The following is a 19,210-nucleotide window of genomic DNA, read 5'->3' as shown; positions in this document are numbered from 1 at the left end:
CTTTTTAGTTTGATCAGGTCCCAGTAGTGTATTTTTGATACTGCTTCAATTGCCTGGGGAGTCCTCCCCATAAAACATTCACCCAGGCCGATTACTTCAAGAGTTTTCCCTGCACTTTCTTCAAGTATTTTTATAGTTTCCTGTCTAAAGTTTAAATCTTTTATCCATTGAGAGTCTATCTTAGTTAATGGTGAAAGGTGTGGGTCCAGTTTCAATCTTCTACAGGTTGTCAGCCAGTTCACCCAGCACCATTTATTAAATAGAGAATCTTTTCCCCTGAATGTTTTTAATTGGCTTGTCAAAGATCAAATAACGGTAAGTAGCTGGATTCATTTCTTGGTTCTTTATTCTGTTCCAGACATCTACTTCTCTGTTTTTATGCCAGTACCATGCTGTTTTGATCACTATTGATTTATAGTACAGTCTCAGTTCTGGTAGCGTGATTCCTCCAGCTGTGTTTTTATTGCTGAGTAATGTTTTGGCTATTTGAGGTTTTTTCTGATTCCATATAAAATGAAGTATTATTTTTTCAAGATCTTTAAAATATGACAATGGAGCTTTAATAGGAATTGCATTAAAATTATATATTGCTTTGGGTAGAATAGACATTTTAACAATGTTAATTCTTCCCAGCCATGAGCATGGTATATTTTTCCATTTGTTAATCTCTTCAGCTATTTCTTTTCTTAAAGTTTCATAGTTCTCTTTGAAGAGATCTTTCACATCCTTTGTTAGATAAACTCCCAAATATTTCATCTTTTTTGGCACTACGGTGAAAGGAATAGAGTCCTTGACTGTTTTTTCATCTTGGTTATTATTGGTATATATAAAGGCTACAGATTTAGGGCTGTTGATTTTGTAGCCTGAGACATTGCTGTATTCCTTGATCACTTCTAAAAGTTTTGTACTCGAACCCCTAGTGTTTTCCAGATATACGATCATATCATCTGCGAAGAGTGAAAGTTTGATCTCTCTGACCCTATGTGGATACCCTTGATCGCCTTTTCTTCCCTAATTGCAATGGCTAAAACTTCCATTACAATGTTAAAGAGCAATGGAGACAATGGGCAACCTTGCCTGGTTCCTGATCTAAGTGGAAATGATTTCAATTTAACTCCATTCAATACGATATTGGCTGTGGGTTTGCTGTGGATGTCCTCTGTTAGTTTAAGAAATATCTTTTCTATATCAATTTTCTTAAGTGTTCTGATCATGAAGGGATGCTGGATATTATCAAAAGGTTTTTTTCCATCAATTGAAAGAATCATATGGTCCTTATTTTTCAGTTTGTTTATGTGCTGAATTACATTTATAGATTTACGTAATTGAACCAGCCTTGAGACCCTGGGATAAATCCCACTTGGTCATGGTGTGTAATTTTTTTGATGTGTTGTTGGATTCTGTTTGTTAGGATCTTATTGACTATTTTAGCATCAATATTCATTAGTGATACTGGTCTATAATTTTCTTTTCTTATTGGGTCTTTCCCTGGTTTGGGGATTAAGGTGATGTTTGCTTTGTAGAATGTGTTGGGTAATATTCCTTCTTTTTCTCTATTTTGGAAGAGGTTTAGTAGTATAGGTACTAGTTCTTCTTTAAAGGTTTGGTAGAATTCTGACGTAAAGCCTTCTGGTCCTGGGCTTTTCTTTTTAGGGAGATTTTGTATAGTTGATGCTATTTCAGAACTTGATATAGGCCTGTTCAACATTTCTACTTCATTCTTGCTAAGTCTTGGTAGGTGGCATACTTCCAGGTATGGTCAATTTCTTTCAGATTTTCATATTTCTGAGAGTAGAGTTTCTTGTAGTATTCGTTAAGGATTTTTTGAATTTCTGAAGGGTCTGTTGTTATTTCATCTTTACCATTTCTGATTGATGAAATTATAGAGATTTTACTCTTTTTTTCCTGGTTAGGTTGGCCAAAGGTTTATCTATTTTATGGATCTTTTCAAAAAACCAACTTTTTGGATTTATTGATCTGTTGTATAATTCTTTTGTTTTCAATTTCATTTAGTTCTGCTCTGATTTTGGTTATTTCTTTTCTTCTGCTGGGTTTGGGATTGGAGTGTTCTTCCTTCTCCAGTTGCTTAAGATGTCCCATTAAGTTATTAACTTCCTCTCTTTCCGTTTTCTTGAGGAAGGCTTGCAGTGCTATAAATTTCCCTCTTCGGACTGCCTTTGCAGTATCCCAGAGGTTCTGGTAATTCGTGTCTTGATTGTTGTTTTGTTCCAAAAATTTGGTGATTTCCCTCTTCATCTTGTCCATAACCCATCTATCCTTCAGCATAAGGTTGTTTAGCTTCCACGTTTTTGTATGAGTATACAGGTTCCTGTTGTTATTGAGTTCAACTTTTATTCCAATATGGTCTGAGAAGATGCAAGGAATAATTTCTATTTTTTTAAATTTGCTGAGGTTAGATTTGTGGCCTAGGATGTGGTCAATTTTGGAGTATGTTCCATGGGCTGATGAGAAGAATGTGTATTCCGTTTTGTTGGGATGAAATGTTCTGTAGATGTCTGTTATGTCCAGATGTTGAATGGTTGAGTTTAAATCTAAAATTTCTTTGCTTAGCTTCTTTTTTGGAGGGTCTATCCAACACTGCTAAAGGGGTGTTAAAATCTCCAACTACTATGAAACTGGAGGAAATTGAGTTGCTCATGTCAGAGTTTCTCTTATAAATTGAGGTGCATTCTGGTTGGGTGCATAAATATAAATAAATGAGATCTCATCATATTGAGTATTACCTTTAACAAATATGAAGTGTCCATCCTTATCCTTGCTTATTTTGGTTGGTTTAAAGCCTATTGTGTCTGCAAAAAGGATTGCAAAGCCTGCTTTTTTCTGCTTTCCATTTGCCTGGAATATAGATGACCATCCCTTCACCTTGAGTCTATATTTGTCTTTTAATGTAAAATGTGATTCTTGTATGCAGCAGATATCTGGCTTGAGTTTTTGTATCTAGTCAGCCAACCTGTGCCTCTTTGGAGGACAGTTTAAACCATTCACATTAATTGAGAATATTGATAAGCCTTTCGAGAGTCCGGTGGACATTTTTAATCATTTTGCGACTGTGGAAGTTGAAATTTGATCAAAATTTTCTGGGTGAGTTTACTTTTGTGGTGGAGGATTACGCTGGTCTTTATGGAAGATAGGTCTGAGAATATCCTGGAGAGCTGGTTTAGTTATGGCAAACTTCTTCAACATGTGAATGTCATTGAAGTATTTAATTTCTTCATCATAAATGAGCTCAGTTTAGCTGGGTACAGGATCCTGGGTTGAAAGTTATTTTGTTTTAGGAGATTAAAAGTCAATGACCATCCTCTTCTAGCTTGAAAGGTTTTAGCAGAGATATCTGCAGTTATTTTAATACTCTTCCCCTTGTAAGTGATGGTTTTCTTTTGTCTGGCAGCTTTCAGAATTTTCTCCTTCAGATTAACTTTAGTGAAATTGATTATAATGTGTCTGGGGGATGTCTTATTTGGGTTGAGTCATGCTGGAATTCTGAAACTGTCTGCTAACTGAATTTCAGAATCTCTTGGCATATCTGGAAAGTTCTCCTTCATAATCTCATGGAGAAGAGACTCTGTGCCTTGTGAAGCCACTTCATTGCTTTCGGGGATCCTTATAAGACAAATATTGATTTTCTTCGAATTATCCCAGAGCTCTCTGAGAGAGTGATCTGTTTTTGCCCTCCAGTTCTCTTCCTCTTTGAGAGTTTGGGAGAGTTCAAAAGCTTTGTCTTCAATAAATCCTGTTTTCTGCTTGGTCCATTCTGTTACTGAGGGATTCTACTGTGTTTCTCAGATCTTTGAGGGATACAACTTCTTGTCTAAATGTGTCAAAATTTTTGGTCATTTGGTCTTTGAATTCGTTGAATTCTTGAGATATCTTTTGGGTTACTGCTTGGAATTCAAATTCGATCTTATTTGCTATCCAGATTCTGAATTCGATTTCTGACATCTCAGCTATTTGTTTGTGCATGGGATCTTGTGCTGGGTCTGCCCCATTGATCCTCGGGGGAGTTAATCTACTCTGATTATTCATATTGCCAGAGTTTTTCTGTTGATTTCGCCTCATGATTTTTTTTCACCATTGCCTCTGGCCATCCTCAGAGTTGGGGAGGTGTCTCTCCAAGATTAGACCCCAGCGGGTTCACTCTGTTGTTGCTGGATTTTTGTAGGGAGTGACTCTGTGTAGTTCCTCTGGGGCTGACCCAGCTAGGGAGTTCTGCTTGTGGAAGCAGCTCTGGAGTGTGACACACCCGGATCTAGCAACAGGGCGGGAGGTGGTGTGCACGGTTCTGGGAGTGTCTGGCGCTCAGTGAGTTTGGAACAGAGCACCCAAGGCTTCAGCAGTCTCTGACCAGGAGAAGGGCTTTGCACAGAGGCAGGGAGTGCTCCAGAGGGCACGCAGCTACCAATATCCCTGGCCAGACGAACGGGCCAGTGTAGAGGCAGGGAGGATACAGGAGAGAGGATGCAGTGTTGTGCAGCTCCCGCAGTTCCTGGTCAGGGCATGTGGAGGCCTGGCAGACGCAAGTCACAGGTCAGGGGTCGCGGCGCAGCTCTGATGGAGGTCTGGGCGGCGCCAAGCCCAGGAGTTTGAGCTGTGACGTCTGTGAGTTTGAGTTTTTGCTATGAGCTGTGACGCCATGGCACTCTACCCAGAGCAACAGTCCGAGGCTCCAGTGTGCCAAAACCATTCTCACTCTACCCCTAAGGGTTAAGGCTGTAAGGCAGCTCAGTCCCCGCCTTTAGGCTGCTCAGTCACTAGGTTACTAGCTCCCACCTGATCCTTGCTCTGGGACCCTGAGGGCGGAGCTTGCTGGGGCAGTTCTCTCACAATGCAGCCCAGCTCAGCGGCTCAGTCTGGAGCCCCAGACAATGCCCAAAGTTCTCCGCACTCCTGCTCAAGCTCTCCCCAAGTCAGTTCAACTGAGTGCCAAGTCCAAAAACACCAAAACAGTTCACAGGTAAGGCCTTTCCGGTTTGCAATCTCACTGCTGCTTGTACTTACGGTTGCTGGCAGGATTAGCTTGATCGAACACACGCAACCACTTGCCAGTTTTCCACTGTTTTTGTCCTCCTCTTGGGATCCAGAAGTCCCTTGCTGACTCCCTGTATCCTCAGGCAGATACAGGCAGATCCCCCCAGCCAGAGATGCCTGGAGTCTTATCTCCCCAGACTCACCGTGCCCAGTTGCAGGGAAGCTATTACTCAGCCGCCATCTTCCTCCACCCCAACCCCCCACCAAGAGATGGGTTTTGAAAGAGTTCTGGCCGGGCATAGTAACTACCACTTGTAATTCTAGCACTTTAGGATCCTGAGGTGGGAGGATCCCTTGAGGCCAGGAATTCGAGACCAGCCTGAGCAACATAGCAACACCCCACCTCTGTAAAAATACAAAAATTAGGGCGGTGCTTGTGGCTTAGTGAGTAGGGTGCCAGCCCCATATACTGAGGGTGGCGGCTTCAAATCCACCTCAGCCAGACTATAACAAAAAGTAGCTGGGCGTTGTGGTGGGTGCGTGTAGTCCCAGCTGCTCAGGAGGCTGAGGCAAGAGAATCTCCTAAACCCAAGAGTTGGGGGGGGGGGGTGGCAGGGGCAGGGGTGGTGGTGTGTTGCTGTGAGCTGTGACAGCACGACACTCTACCGAGGGTGACAAAGTAAGACTGTCTCTAAAAAAATAAAAATTAGCCAGTCATGATGGCGTGTGCCTATAGTCCCTACTACTTGGGAAGTTGAGGTTCACTTAAGCCCAGGAACTTGAGGTCACAGTGAGCTATGATATCAGCACTATACCTTAGCCCATGAAACAGAGGGAAACCCTGTCTCAAAAAAATTAATTAATTTAAAAAAATTAAAGTTCTCCAGGAAAGAAACTAACACTGGAACAGTGATAGGAGGGTTTTAAGGTGGTAGTGAAGGGGAAAAAAAATGGTTTCCATTTAGAATCAGTTAAACCCAGAGTCTGGGGATAGGGCCCAGGCATCACCAATGTTCGTGTTTTTAATTCCCCTATAAGGGCTCAGTACCTATACCTCAGTGGGTAGGATGCCGGCCACATACACCGGGACTGGTGGGTTCGAACTTGGCCCGGGCCTGCTAAACAACAATGATAACTACAACAACAACAACGAAATAGCCAGGCATTGTGGAGGACACCTGTAGTCCCAGCTACTTGGGAGGCTGAGGCAAGAGAATCGCTTAAGCCTGAGGTTGCTGGGAGCTGTGACGCCACGGCACTCTACCAAGGGCAACATAGTGAGATTGTCTCAAAAATAAATAAATAAATTCCCCTATAAGGCCAGGTATGGTGGCTCACGCCTGTAATCCTAGCACTCTGGGAGGCTGAGGCAGGTGGATTGCCTGAACTCAGATTGGAGACTGTCAGAGCCAGAGCACCTCCTTGTCTCTAAAACATAGCCAGGCGTTGTGGCAGACACCTGTAGTCCCAGCTACTTGGGAGGCTGTGGCAAGAGAATGACTTAAGCCCAAGAGTTTCAGGTTGCTGTGATACCATGGCACTCTACCAAGGACAACAACGTGAGATTCTGTCTCAGAAAAAAAAAAAAAAAATCCCCTGTAAACTTTAATATGCCACAAGGGTAAAGAGAAGGCGATTTATCTGAAAAAGCAGAAACTATAAAGTAGTGTGAATGTAGCAAAATACTGTAGCAATTAGAAAAAATTAACTGCGTTATGGCAGGCGCCTGTAGTCCCAACTAGTTGGGAGGCTAAGGCAAGGGAATCACTTACGCCCAGGAGTTTGAGGTTGTTGTGAGTTGCAATGCAATGCACTCTACCCAGGGCTACAGCTTGAGACTCTGTCTCCAAAAAAAAAAAAAAAAAAAACATGAATAGAGTTATTCCGGGCCTTGGGAAATCATGACTGACACAAAGGAACACATCAGTATATAAGTGACACCTTACCTGGTTATACTGTCTCTCAGCTGTGTTAATAGGAAGTTTTTGCTCTTTACAAATTATGGCATATGATATTGTCCAATGGATATCAACTCTTCAATTATATGAGTACTGCTTGGGACATGTTGACAGTGATTGTACTGTGTTAATACTATACTCAAAGCTCAATGAGGACAGAGTCTGGATATCCCCAGAATCTGGCAGAGTCTGGAACATAGTAAGTGTAATTAATGTATGCTGACAATGGACTGAGTATCCCCAAAAGGACCTTAGATGATCCTAATGTGTGTCTTCCATAGTTATACTAAATCAAAATTTGCCTCATTGAATACACTTTTTAATCACTTTTTGGTACTTGTATACATAGCCATGAATTACCAGTTATATGATCTACAAGGATATCATTTTCTGAATTGTATTAAGTTTGTCTCATGATAGCTGATTGAAGATACTTCTTTAAGATCTTAAAATCTTTTTTTTTTATTAAATCATAGCTGTGTACATTAATGTGATCATGGGGCACCATACACTGGTTTTATAGACCGTTTGACACATTTTCATCACACTGGTTAACATAGCCTTCCCGGCATTTTCTTAGTTATTATGTTAAGACATTTACATTCTACATTTACTAAGTTTCACATATACCCTTATAAGATACACCACAGGTGTAATCCTACCAATCACCCTCCCTCTGCCCACTTTCCCCTCCCTCCCCTCCCTTTCACCCTTCCCCCTATTCTTAGGTTATGACTGGGTTACAGCTTTCATGTGAAAGCCATAAATTAGTTTCATAGTAGGGCTGAGTACATTGGATACTTTTTCTTCCATTCTTGAGATACTTTACTAAGAAGAATATGTTCCAGCTCCACCCATGTAAACATGAAAGAGGTAAAGTCTCCATCTTTCTTTAATAAATTGTGGTATATGTACACCATGGAATATTATGCAGCCTTAAAGATCTTAAAATCTTCATATGAACATTTTAAATATTTCCATCCACCTTGCTTTACTTTCTTCACAATTTTTATTTTGCTAGCCTAACTTGGGGTGTTTCTTGTATATCTGCAGAAAGCTGTTATAAACTAACTTGGTGTCTCTATGGTTGGCATTTTTCTAAATAAAACTTAAAAGTTTGTTTTGGGATGTTTTGGTTTGGTTTGTCAGTTTGTTTCCCAAATACATCCAATACTAGGCTTCCTCCTTACTGGCCCCCCCACCCCCCCGGGGTTCAAAAATATCTTCAAATGCAGTTCTTCTGTAGTATTGCAGAAAGTAATTTGTGCAGCAGTTTTAAGTGTGCTTTACAAATTATATTTCACATTTTGGTTTTTATCAGCGATGTAAAAAGTTATAGTCTATATACTACAATACAAATAATGTTGGGGGTTTTTTCTGAATTAGAAGTCTTTATTTCCAAATGAGAAATACAGATCCTAAATTTTCAGTTACTTAATTTTCAACCAAATACTCTACCAAAAATCTTTTAGAAACTCCATTTTATAGTCCTTTAGGCTGTCTTGATTGAAATCATAAGCACTTCTCTGGGTTTATGTCAAGACCGTAAAGAAAACAGAGTATTATCTACAGTAGTTATGATAATTAGAAAATTAGTATTCTGTATTGTCAGGATTAAGCATTTGTTATTTTAAGCCATTTCCAAATATCACAGTACCTTGCTCGAAATAGCTACTCGGTGAGCATTTGTAGAGTGAACAAGAGAATGTTTGCATGCCACAGTTGCCCAAGAATAGAAACTATAAAGAATGTGTGTGTTAATATGTCAAATGTATATAAAACCGGTGTATGGTGCCCCATGATTGCATTAATGTACACAGCTATGATTTAATAAGTAAATAAACAAACAAATAAATAAATAAAAAGAATGTGTGTGTTGTGGACCTTGGTTGGAGCAGAACTTTAACCCTACAGAAAACTGCAGCCAAGAAACAGTGCCTTATTTAACAGGTTAGCTCTTTTGTGACAGAACCTCAAGCTGTCGCCTTGGGTATAGTGCCGTGGCATCGCAGCTCACAGCAACCTCCAGCTCCTGGGCTTAAGCGATTCTCTTGTCTCGGCCTCCCAAGTAGCTGGCATCCGCCACAACACCCGTCTATTTTTTGGTTGTAGTTGTTGTTTGCAGGCCCGGGCTGGATTCAAACCTGCCAACTCAGGTGTATGTGGCTGGCACTGTAGCCACTTGAGCTACAAGCGCCGAGCCGGGTTAGCTCTTTTTTAATGAGCAAACAATCATTTAAGTTACCTCAAGTAATGGGTACTATTTTGCAAGGTGGCCCAGAATTCCCTTAACAGCCTGTCTCATGATGAAGAGCAGAAATTAAGGAAAAGTTGCCTGGCAAATCAATAGTTCTTGAATTTTCACTCTAAAAAAAGTCACTCCATACCCACTCTTCCCTGTATCTGAAGGCTTTCTCTGAAAGTACAGTACCTGCTCCCTCCCCATCCTGCCAGACTTTTGCCCTTATTGGCCTCCTCTATACCCCTGTGGTCTACTCAATGTCAGCTTTAACTTCCACGCAAACTGCCTTCTCACCTTGTTTCTTATTTGATGGGTGTTAAGCTGTAGTGTTTTATATATGCTCTTTATGCTGGGCTGGGTTTCATCTGCTTGATCTGTTGATGACTCAGGGAATTGTTTTAAAATGACTTGATGGTAGATTTGTCAGTTTCTTATTGTGGTTTTGCTTATTTTTATACTTTATTTGGAGACTATTTTATTACTTGTATTCAGTCTAGAGTTGTTATTTTTCCTGCTGAATTTAACCTCTTGGTTAAAGGTAATGATCATCTTTTACCTTTATTTACCCCAAGATTTTTTTCCTTTTCAACCGATATTGATAAAGCTATCCAGGTTTTATTAGTTAGTATTTGCTTGTATATGTCTTTTTCATTTTAACTCTTGGGTGCCATTTATAAACAGCACATACCTGGAGTTTAGGGGGTTTGTTGATTGTTTCATTAATTTTTTATAACTGATATTTTTTGTCTTTTCACTGGAGAATGTAATCCCTTCACATTTATTGTGAGTTCTGATTTATTTGGATTCATTTCAATATGTTATTTAAGAAAAACCTGCTTTTTAGAACACTTTTTCAAATTTGTTAAGGCTGTAGAGCAGAGGTCCTCAAACTGCAGCCTGCGGGCCACATGAAGCAGTGTGATTGTATTTGTTCCCGTTTTGTTTTTTTACTTCAAAATAAGATATGTGCGGTGTGCATAGGAATTTGTTCATAGTTTGTTTGTACTTTTTAAACTATAGTACGGCCCTCCAATGGTCTGAGGGACAGTGAGTTGGCCCTCTGTTTAAAAAGTTTGAGGACGCCTGCTGTAGAGCATATGTAAGTCATGATGCCTTTTTTGGAATATCATAGAATATTAACCTTAGGTTAACTACATTCATATTTCACATGAAATTGTACGCACTCTTCTACTAGAATGTAGTTTACCTAAGGAGTAGGTAGAACACTAAGGGGTTTAAGAAGAAAAGGCTAAATTTGAGAACATTCTACCTATTGACCTAATTTCCTTCTGAACTATAGGAAAGGATCTCCATTTTTGGCCTTTCCATCTCAGCATCTTGGTTCAGTTTGCTGAAAACTACTAGAAATTACACAAGAAATCATAAATACCTGAAATATAAATAGGTCCAAGGGGCTTTACACCTCTGTAGATGGTATTGCATAATGAGTTTTGGAGTCAGATCTTGCTTTAAATCCTGGCTCTGCCATTTTCTACTGGTTGAACATGAGTATGTTTTTTAATCTCTCTGATCCTCATTCTCCTCATCTATGAAATGGGATAAAAACAATAACTTTCTTGTGGGGTTATGTAATGATTAAGTGACTTGATGGTCATAAAATGCTTAATGTAGTTATTTATCATATGATTAGCACAGGAGAAATTGTTCTCTCACTAATAATGTATTATTTCAGTAAATGTCTATTGGGTACATGGTATATATACACACAACGTTATCACTATGATACATACAAAGGGAGGGTGTTCGTGCCATGAGAGAAACATTGCCAGAGATCAGAGGCAAGGAACCTAACCCTGTTGGACTTGTTACTTTAGGGCTTCCAGAGGACGTGATTATCTAATCTTAAAGGATGTAAATTGATTAGCTCAGTGGAGAAGCAAGCAAAACGGCTCTTAGAAAACAGAATCTGCAAAGATACTTGAAATCTGGGCGGCGCCTGTGGCTCAAGGAGTAGGGCACTGGTCCCATATGCCAGAGGTGGCGGGTTCAAACCCAGCCCTGGCCAAAAAACACACAAACAAAAAAAAAAAGATATTTGAAATCTTACCCAAATATGACTTTAAGAATGAGCACTATTATGAGCCTATAGGAGAAGCCACCGTTCTTTTCCCTATAACATCACTTAATGCCGTAGTCAAAAGTAGTATTGGAAATGGATGAACTAACTATGGGTCTTTTTTAGTATACAATTTATTTATGTTCTTCTATAAATGATTCTTTGTTTCCTTTATCTATTTAATATCTAGTATTACAGCCAAAATTCAAAGAATGCTGGTTGTCAAAGAAAGAAGCATAGTATGGTTAATGAGTAATAGCAATGGAGTCGGAAGACCTGAAGTAAATTCATTCTTAACCCCCCCTAACATCTATGTGATTATTGATAAGCCAATACTTTTTGGAATTCTCACTTTCTCCATAAAACAGAAATGATAATGCTTCCCCTAACGCATCTAAAATATGTGTTAAGTTCAAATATAATCAGTTTTTGATTATTCGTGATAGGAATATGAAAGGACTATGGTCACCAAAACACATAATAGTAGGTAAGTTAAAATTTAATAATTGATTCTAGAATACATTCTTTTTTCTTATGCTGATTTATCCTTCTAATTATATTTTGCTTAGGATAAAACTAAAATCTGTTTTTATTTCTTCAAATTACACCAGCAGCTGGCAGGAAGATGTAGCCCAGATAATTATAATGTGGTGACAGAAGTCATTTGGAATTAAAATTTTACTATAATTAATTGGCAAAATATAAAATAAAATGCTGGTTTTATAGCTATTTGTTGCTGTCATTTATATTGTTTTGGAAATCTTTATTGTCTTCAAAAAATTTAAAAGTTATTCATCAGGAAGTTTGACAACTGCTTTTGCCTCACCAATTCACTTTCTGCTGTTTTCTGCATTCTGATTTCCTCACTATCCAGCTCCCTTACACATGCTTTTAGCTATCTTATAGTTGTCCAGTCCCCACTTTCTAATACCCCATACATACCTTTTGCCAGGCCTCTCCTTTGCAGCTTCTAATGCCAAAATCAGCTCATTCCTTACCTCCCTATCCAACCTCTATTATTTCTTCAGGGCTAATCCCAAATGCTATTGAAGTGTGTATATATATGTGTGTGTGTGTATAATTAGGTTTGCAAACTCATCCTAGAAGAAGTGCTACGTACCTCACTGCTGAATATCACTACGGTCACATTCAAAGTATTCCCCTTGGGAAGCTATGCACTGACTCCAGCAGCTACTCCACCCTTCAAAGCAATTTTGGAATTCTTGTTCTGGATAACCATCAGAGCAGTCATCATACAATACACAAAAACATGCCACAACAATAAACATCACTTATCAAGACACTGCCACACATTGACACAAACACAACTGTGAGACCCTGATATACCAAGGTTATGAAACCTTGCTGAGTTATAATTTCAGTGCTGCCAAAGTAAACACATGGTGGCAAGGTCATGAACTTAATCATCAAACCTCATAAGACAGTTCTGACATATACACACACACATCATTTACATATATATGGTTATCTAAAAATATTTGTTGATATTAGGTAGTATTTTAAATATATTTTCAATATCTTGAGCCATATTTCTCTTCCAGCACCTTGTATAGTCAGTCCTCCATGCCACACAGTAAGAATAAAAAGATTGTACCCTTTTTGTCCCCATTATTCTGACCATATCCCTGGGCTATGATTATAGGGACTCTTATCATGTAATCACTGTTCCAGTTTAGAAATTTAACAACTGGTTTACTTTTCCCCTTGGGCTATCATCACGCACAGCACTTTTGCCCTGATCTCACCCCATTGTATTATTTATTAACGTAGCTAGACTTCTGTCATCTCAACTTTCTATGTAAGGTTCTTTTGAGGTATAGAACATTTATTCAAAAATATTTACTTCTGCCTTTGTTGTAGTAACTAGTACTAGACTTACCTTCCCAGCATAACAACTAGAAAATGGGACAAAACATATGAAAGAGCCATTTCAAATACTGGACAACAGGTAGCAATGGAGTGTTATCCAGAAGAGAAAGGAAATAAAGCATAATAATAAAGCGTAACTCTGACACAGAGAGAAGGAACTCAAGGAAAGTAATAATCAATGAACTGAGTTCATACCTTAGGGAGGCTAAGGAGGCTAGAATTTGTGGGAAAGTGTGTTGGACAAGAAGAAACTAATCAGGGAAAGCCCCAGAAATCTACAGAGGAGTCCTCTGGAGTCTATTGCTAAGTACTAAATGGCCACACATTGAGAGAAACTCCACAAAGCAACTACTAGAGACCTATAAGCAGAGAATTTCCCAGAAATTACATAGGAATGGAAGGTGTTGCGTTCTATTTAACAGAGACACTGTTGATCCTCTGGAGCAGTGGTTCTCAACCTTCCTAATGCCACAAACCTTTAATACAGTCCAAAGGGGTTGCAACCCACAGGTTGAGAACCACTGCTCTGGAGCATCCTGTACATCCCAGAAGGACCATAACTTAGTAGAAGAGATAAACTTGCCCTATAGTAAAGGCTACTCTGTACCCACCCTAGCAAATCTCAAGAACAATCCTTAAAAGGGATCAGGCTAATCCTCATGAATTTAACTGCCTGGGAAAACAAACTTCAAAACCCCTTTAAATACACAACAAAATTAAGACATTTAACAGTGTAACACTGCAATACTCAGCATCCGATTAAAGATCACTAGACATGCAAAGATATAGTCTATTTTGACTATTTTTCCTCTTGGTTATGGAAGTATCATGTAGAAGTAAATACAGTAGAACCTTCATAGTTGACTACCTCCCTACATTAACCACCTCCCTACATTGACCACTTCCTCAAGTTAACCTAATTTCATACCCCAGATGTGTACCACATGTACATATCAGTACAGTAGGCCTCGTTCCTTATGTTGACCACCTCCATATGTTGACCAGTTGCAGTTCCTGTATACAGTGGGGTGGATCAACTTATGTATATGACAGTGTTAGCACATAGGTCAGAAAGGGGGGGAGTGGAAGAATATGTACTATTGTAAAGTAAATTATATTTTTATTTAAAGTGGTATATAGGGCGTGGCGCCTGTAGCTCAGACAGCTAAGGTGCCAGCTACACACACCAGAGCTGGTGGGTTCAAATCCAGCCCGGGCCTGCCAAACAATAATGACAACTACAACCAAAAAATAGCTGGGCGTTGTGGGGGGCACCTGTAGTCCCAGCTACTTGGGAGGCTGAGGCAAGAGAATTGCTTAAGCCCAAGAGTTGGAGGTTGCTGTGAGCTGTGATGCCACAGCACTCTACCCAGTGTGACAGCTTGAGACTCTGTCTCAAAACACTAACAAACAAAAAAAGAGATATCTCTGTAAGGTAGCCTGGGAAGTCTCTCTGAGGAGGTAACATATAAGCAGAGATGTGATTGAAGTAACCGTGGTAAGGCTATAATGGGGAGAAGACCATAAGGTATTCTTCTTTATTGTCTCTCCCGTTGCCTAGTCACTTTTTCATACATAGGTAAATTTTAAATAAGCTGAGGTCAGGGGTCTATCATGCTGAAAGGCTAGCCACTTCTGGCTAGAGTATTGTTCATAAATTCAAAAGTTAGCTGCATTTTCAAACAAGATGACATTTTAGCCACAGACTTTTAACTAGGAAAATAAATGGGTTAAAAATCAAAATCAGCTAAGAACTGTTAAAAGCATCATTCATGTTCCATTGCTTTAAATAAATCATATGTCTGCAAATTCAGGGCTAGGGACCATAGAATGAATTTTTAAGTGGGAGGTTTTTACAAAGGTAGAAATAGATGTCACTAACTTGATTTTAAAATTACTCCCAACCTTTTAAATGTGACATACACAGATGCTGAGAAGAGCAGATATGGTTGAAGAATACAGGCAGTAAGAATAATAAATTAGTGTAACTGAATTTTAATTGAGTAATAACTAATAGTACAATCTCCCGTTATAGAGTCTTCTGTTGTTAAAAGCTTGCAGTCAGAAGAAAGGAATGATGCAAAAACCAAAAAGTACCATTTTCCTTGACTTTGGTTGAAGCCAGTACTACTATGACCTCTTTGGCCAAAAGACTGCTCATCCCCATATCAACAGGTCATTCTTTCCTTTGGTTTGAATAATCTCTGAGAATCTGTAAAAACCACACCATTGTCAAGAAGTTAAAAGCAATTGATAAATTGTTCTGGTAACACCTGTCAGTGAATTAACTCTGAGCACAAAACCCAGGCATTTAAGGAGTTGACAAGTATTATTAAACCTGTTTTGCAAGAGAAGCTGGTTCAAAGAGGGGAAAGCTGTCAAAGATAATACCATCAGTAAGTTGCTCAGACCTCCTGCCTGGCACTCCCAGGCTCTCACCATGTGACCTTTCATGGCAGGGAAGACTGGGCCACCTATGAACATTTATCACTGTTCCCCTTCTGTCCAACTTTAAAATGTTGTGAAATTTTTAAAGCTATGAATTTGTTTTAAATTAAAATATACTTCTTTCTGTTTGGGTTTCCCCCCTTATTTAAAAATTTACACTTTTAGCTCTGAAACGGTAGCAACAGTGCATATTTACTAGTATTGCTTCCTGATTTTTTTTTCCTTTGAGCACTTTAATTTGTCTGTCTTTGGCATGCTGCTAATCCTCATGCTTGAATTAAGGGGAATCAGAGCATTGCTTTCATCCAGGGGATGGTACTCTATGCAGGTTCTTCCTTGAACCTAAACATAATTTCATGATATAAATAAGGAAAAAAATAAAGGAATTTCTAATTAAAAGTAAATTAGGATTTACTGTTTGTTACTTTCTACTTTCTCTCACCACACCATTCTCCATCTTCAGTTTGTTTGCTTTAAAAAAATAAACAGGGCGGCACCTGTGGCTCAAAGGAGTAGGGCACCAGCCCCATGTACCAGAGGTGGCGGGTTCAAATCCAGCCCCGGCCAAAAACTGCAAAAAATAATAATAATAATAATTAATAAATAAACAAGCAATAAGTTATCTCAGTCTGGGCTTAACAGCAGAATACAAGACAAAGGCTTAATACTCTATTAAGCACGATACTCTGTTCAGCACTATAATTCAGGAAGCAAGAGCAAGGGACAGGAAAGAAGGAAGAGCCTATGCAAAGATATGTAACCTTTTCAAGTTGGCCACTCGAGCAGCCAAGTGGCTGCTCAGTCCTTCAGGACAGCCCAAAGAAACATAGCAAAGAGGCCTATAATCCTAGAACTCTGAGAGGCCAAGGCAAGTGGACTGCCTGAGCTCACAGGTTCAAGAGCAAGACACTGCCTCAAAAAAAAAAAAAAAAAAAAACTAGCCAGGCATTGTGGCAGGCACCTGTAGTACCAGCTCCTTGGGAGGCTGAATCAAGAAAATCACTTGAGCCCAAGAGTTTAAGGTTGCTGTGAGCTATGATGCCACAGCACCTAATGAGGGCAAAAATGTAAGACTGTCTAAAAAGAAAGAAAGAAAAATGAATAAAAAAGAAACAAAAAGCCATGGAGTAGGAAGAGAGTGGCATTGGGACTCCTTTAGGCTGTGCCTGTTAAGAATTCAGCTGGTGCCCACAAAGAACTGATGGCTACAAAATGAGACATGGAAGCCAAATGAATCTGAAGTAGTTTTAAGTGGTAATCCTTAATACACTTTGATATTTTTGTTGCATATACTTATGTCCATATACATATAAAGTAAAAGAAACATTTACTCCCCACCCTTCTCCATGCATACCTGCCATTTAACATTTCACTTTCCACACGTATACATATCATATGGGAACATCAGATATCTTTTTCCTTTCAAAAGACGCTAATCAAACCATACTAATCGCCTATCCTGCAACATGTTTGTTTTTTTTTTTGCATCAGGGTTAGCTTTAGTTTATGTCATTAGCAATAAGTTGATTATGCCCTACAGAAAGTACATCAGAAACCCCTGAGTTAATATTTATTGGATCCGTATATGAATAAAGGAATGACAATATGACTTATAGTTACAGTTCTTGCTTATGGAAGAGGAATGTTGCTAATATTAGGAGTGCAGTGGACAAAATCCGGTAAAACATGGAGTTGTTATTGCCACACAACTGACCAGTCATCCCTGTCTCTTTGACATAGAAAAGATACAAACTGTTACAAAGATCCCATCAGTCAACAACTATCTGTGAACCTCAAGTTAAGTGGGAGGCACTTTGCCTAAAATGGAGAATGTGACAGACTTGGTCCCTGTCCTCATGCAGGGCAAGTCTACAATTGAGGAAAGAAAGAGCCAAGAGTAGGGGAAAGATAACAGAAGGAAGAGAAAACAAAATAGTAAAATACTAAAGGAGTGAAGAATTTCAATCATCACTGAATTAATACAGTGCTTGTGTTAATTAAATTGTGAGAAATGAGTTTAAATCCCAGCCATCTGCTCCCACATCACGTATATACTGTCCCCTTGATTTTAACCCTCCTCCACATACATATACATCCCAATAATCTTCAGTCATTAATAAAAAATACATTTGATTCAAGGCAGCAAATTGTGACCCAGATCTAAGGATAGATATAGTGGAAGTTATAAGTTTCTTTAGTGACAGTCTTACTAATTAAGTTATTTGGGCTGTTTTTAGCCACATTGGATATTTTTTCTTTTTAAGGTTTTGAGTGTTGTTTGTAGCAGCCTCAGTAAGCCAAGAATTCATATAGTTACCCAATCACACAGATTACTCATCATTGCCTGCTCATAACAGAATCCTAAAATGTTTAAGATTTCTGATGCAAATCAAAATCTCATCATCACTGTCATTGCTAAATTAAATGACAGGATAATAACATTACATTAAAACCATTTTTCTCTTGATTGAGTACCTTTTTCAGAAGTGAACCTTCTACATGTATTTTTTTTTCATCAGTACTATAAATGCATTTAGAATCCAAGGTAAAAATAGAATTTAAAAGGGGAGGAGTGGGATGTTTTCAAATTATTGATGAGTGTCTTTTGAATCTCAACCATATTTGACAGGGCACTGCTAGGGAATGGAGTATTTTCAGCCCAATTTATTGACACTTTGAGAACTACATAAAGGAGGTTCACAGGTTAAGTTTAGTATTTATTGAAACAGTCATGTGTTTTTGGCATCAGTTCTATGTTATACCATTGCTAACAAGCTGATTGTGACCTGTAGAAACTGGCATTGTTCAGTTACTCTGATATAGTAAGACAGCAGTTTCAGATAGATCACAGTCGATGTGGGAAATTAATATGAATCTCTAATCTGCTAAAGCAGGGTAGGTCTCAGACCTTGATCTCTTGGCCTTTCATTCCTATCTAAAGCTAATTAACTTTTTTGGTCACACTTACCCTCTTTCCATCTGCCTCCTTTGGTCTTCGGCTCTCTTCTTTGTGGCCACCCAGCCAATGCCACTGGAGCCCATCTTCTTCACTTGCCTCTAATGCTCAGAGCTCCTCTTCCACTTTCAAGTCAGCCATCTCCTTCCATCCTTTAAAGATTTTATTTCTTCACATCTTCCATCTTTTCTAATATGAACTTCGTACACTACAGCAAACCTTTTACCGATTTTGACTCATTTAATACTATCATCATTAGGCAATAACATTATAGTAAAAGTCCTTAGTTCTTGAAGAAGTCAGTGATGGTATAGACTGAAACAAAAGCAGCTATGAAGTGATAATTATTGAATCTTGGTGTTGAGTTAATGGGAAGAAGGGAAGTCAATATACTACTTTCTCTACTTTTACATGTTTGAAATTTTCTGTCATAAAAATTAAAAACTCAATGTAGCTGTTTAGGATGCATTTTTTTTAAATTGCTATTCTTTTCGAGTGAGCACATTAACTGATGTGGTATGCAGGATGTACTAGAACTGAAACCTGATCCTGCCTTCTAAATACCCTACTCCCACCCACCCCCAGGTAAACAAATAAGATCTTTTAGTACCTAGAAATGCAACTTCCCTCTTCTCTTTAGGTCTTGTGCTGGA

The 19,210-nt window shown here is 38.9% G+C and overlaps 1 protein-coding gene across 3 annotated transcripts in view; it reads left to right on the top strand.

Annotated features, from left to right (window-relative positions):
* The window catches only part of RBKS (ribokinase), a 114,564-nt gene that overhangs the window by 14,224 nt on the left and 81,130 nt on the right, over positions 1–19,210 (top strand). The gene's annotated exons all lie outside the window — the stretch shown is intronic.

Source organism: Nycticebus coucang, chromosome 4 (assembly GCF_027406575.1).
Source record: "Nycticebus coucang isolate mNycCou1 chromosome 4, mNycCou1.pri, whole genome shotgun sequence".
Lineage (NCBI taxonomy): Eukaryota > Metazoa > Chordata > Mammalia > Primates > Lorisidae > Nycticebus > Nycticebus coucang.
The sequence above is the reverse complement of the archived record's forward strand: the minus strand, read 5'-3'. Positions and strand labels throughout refer to the sequence as shown.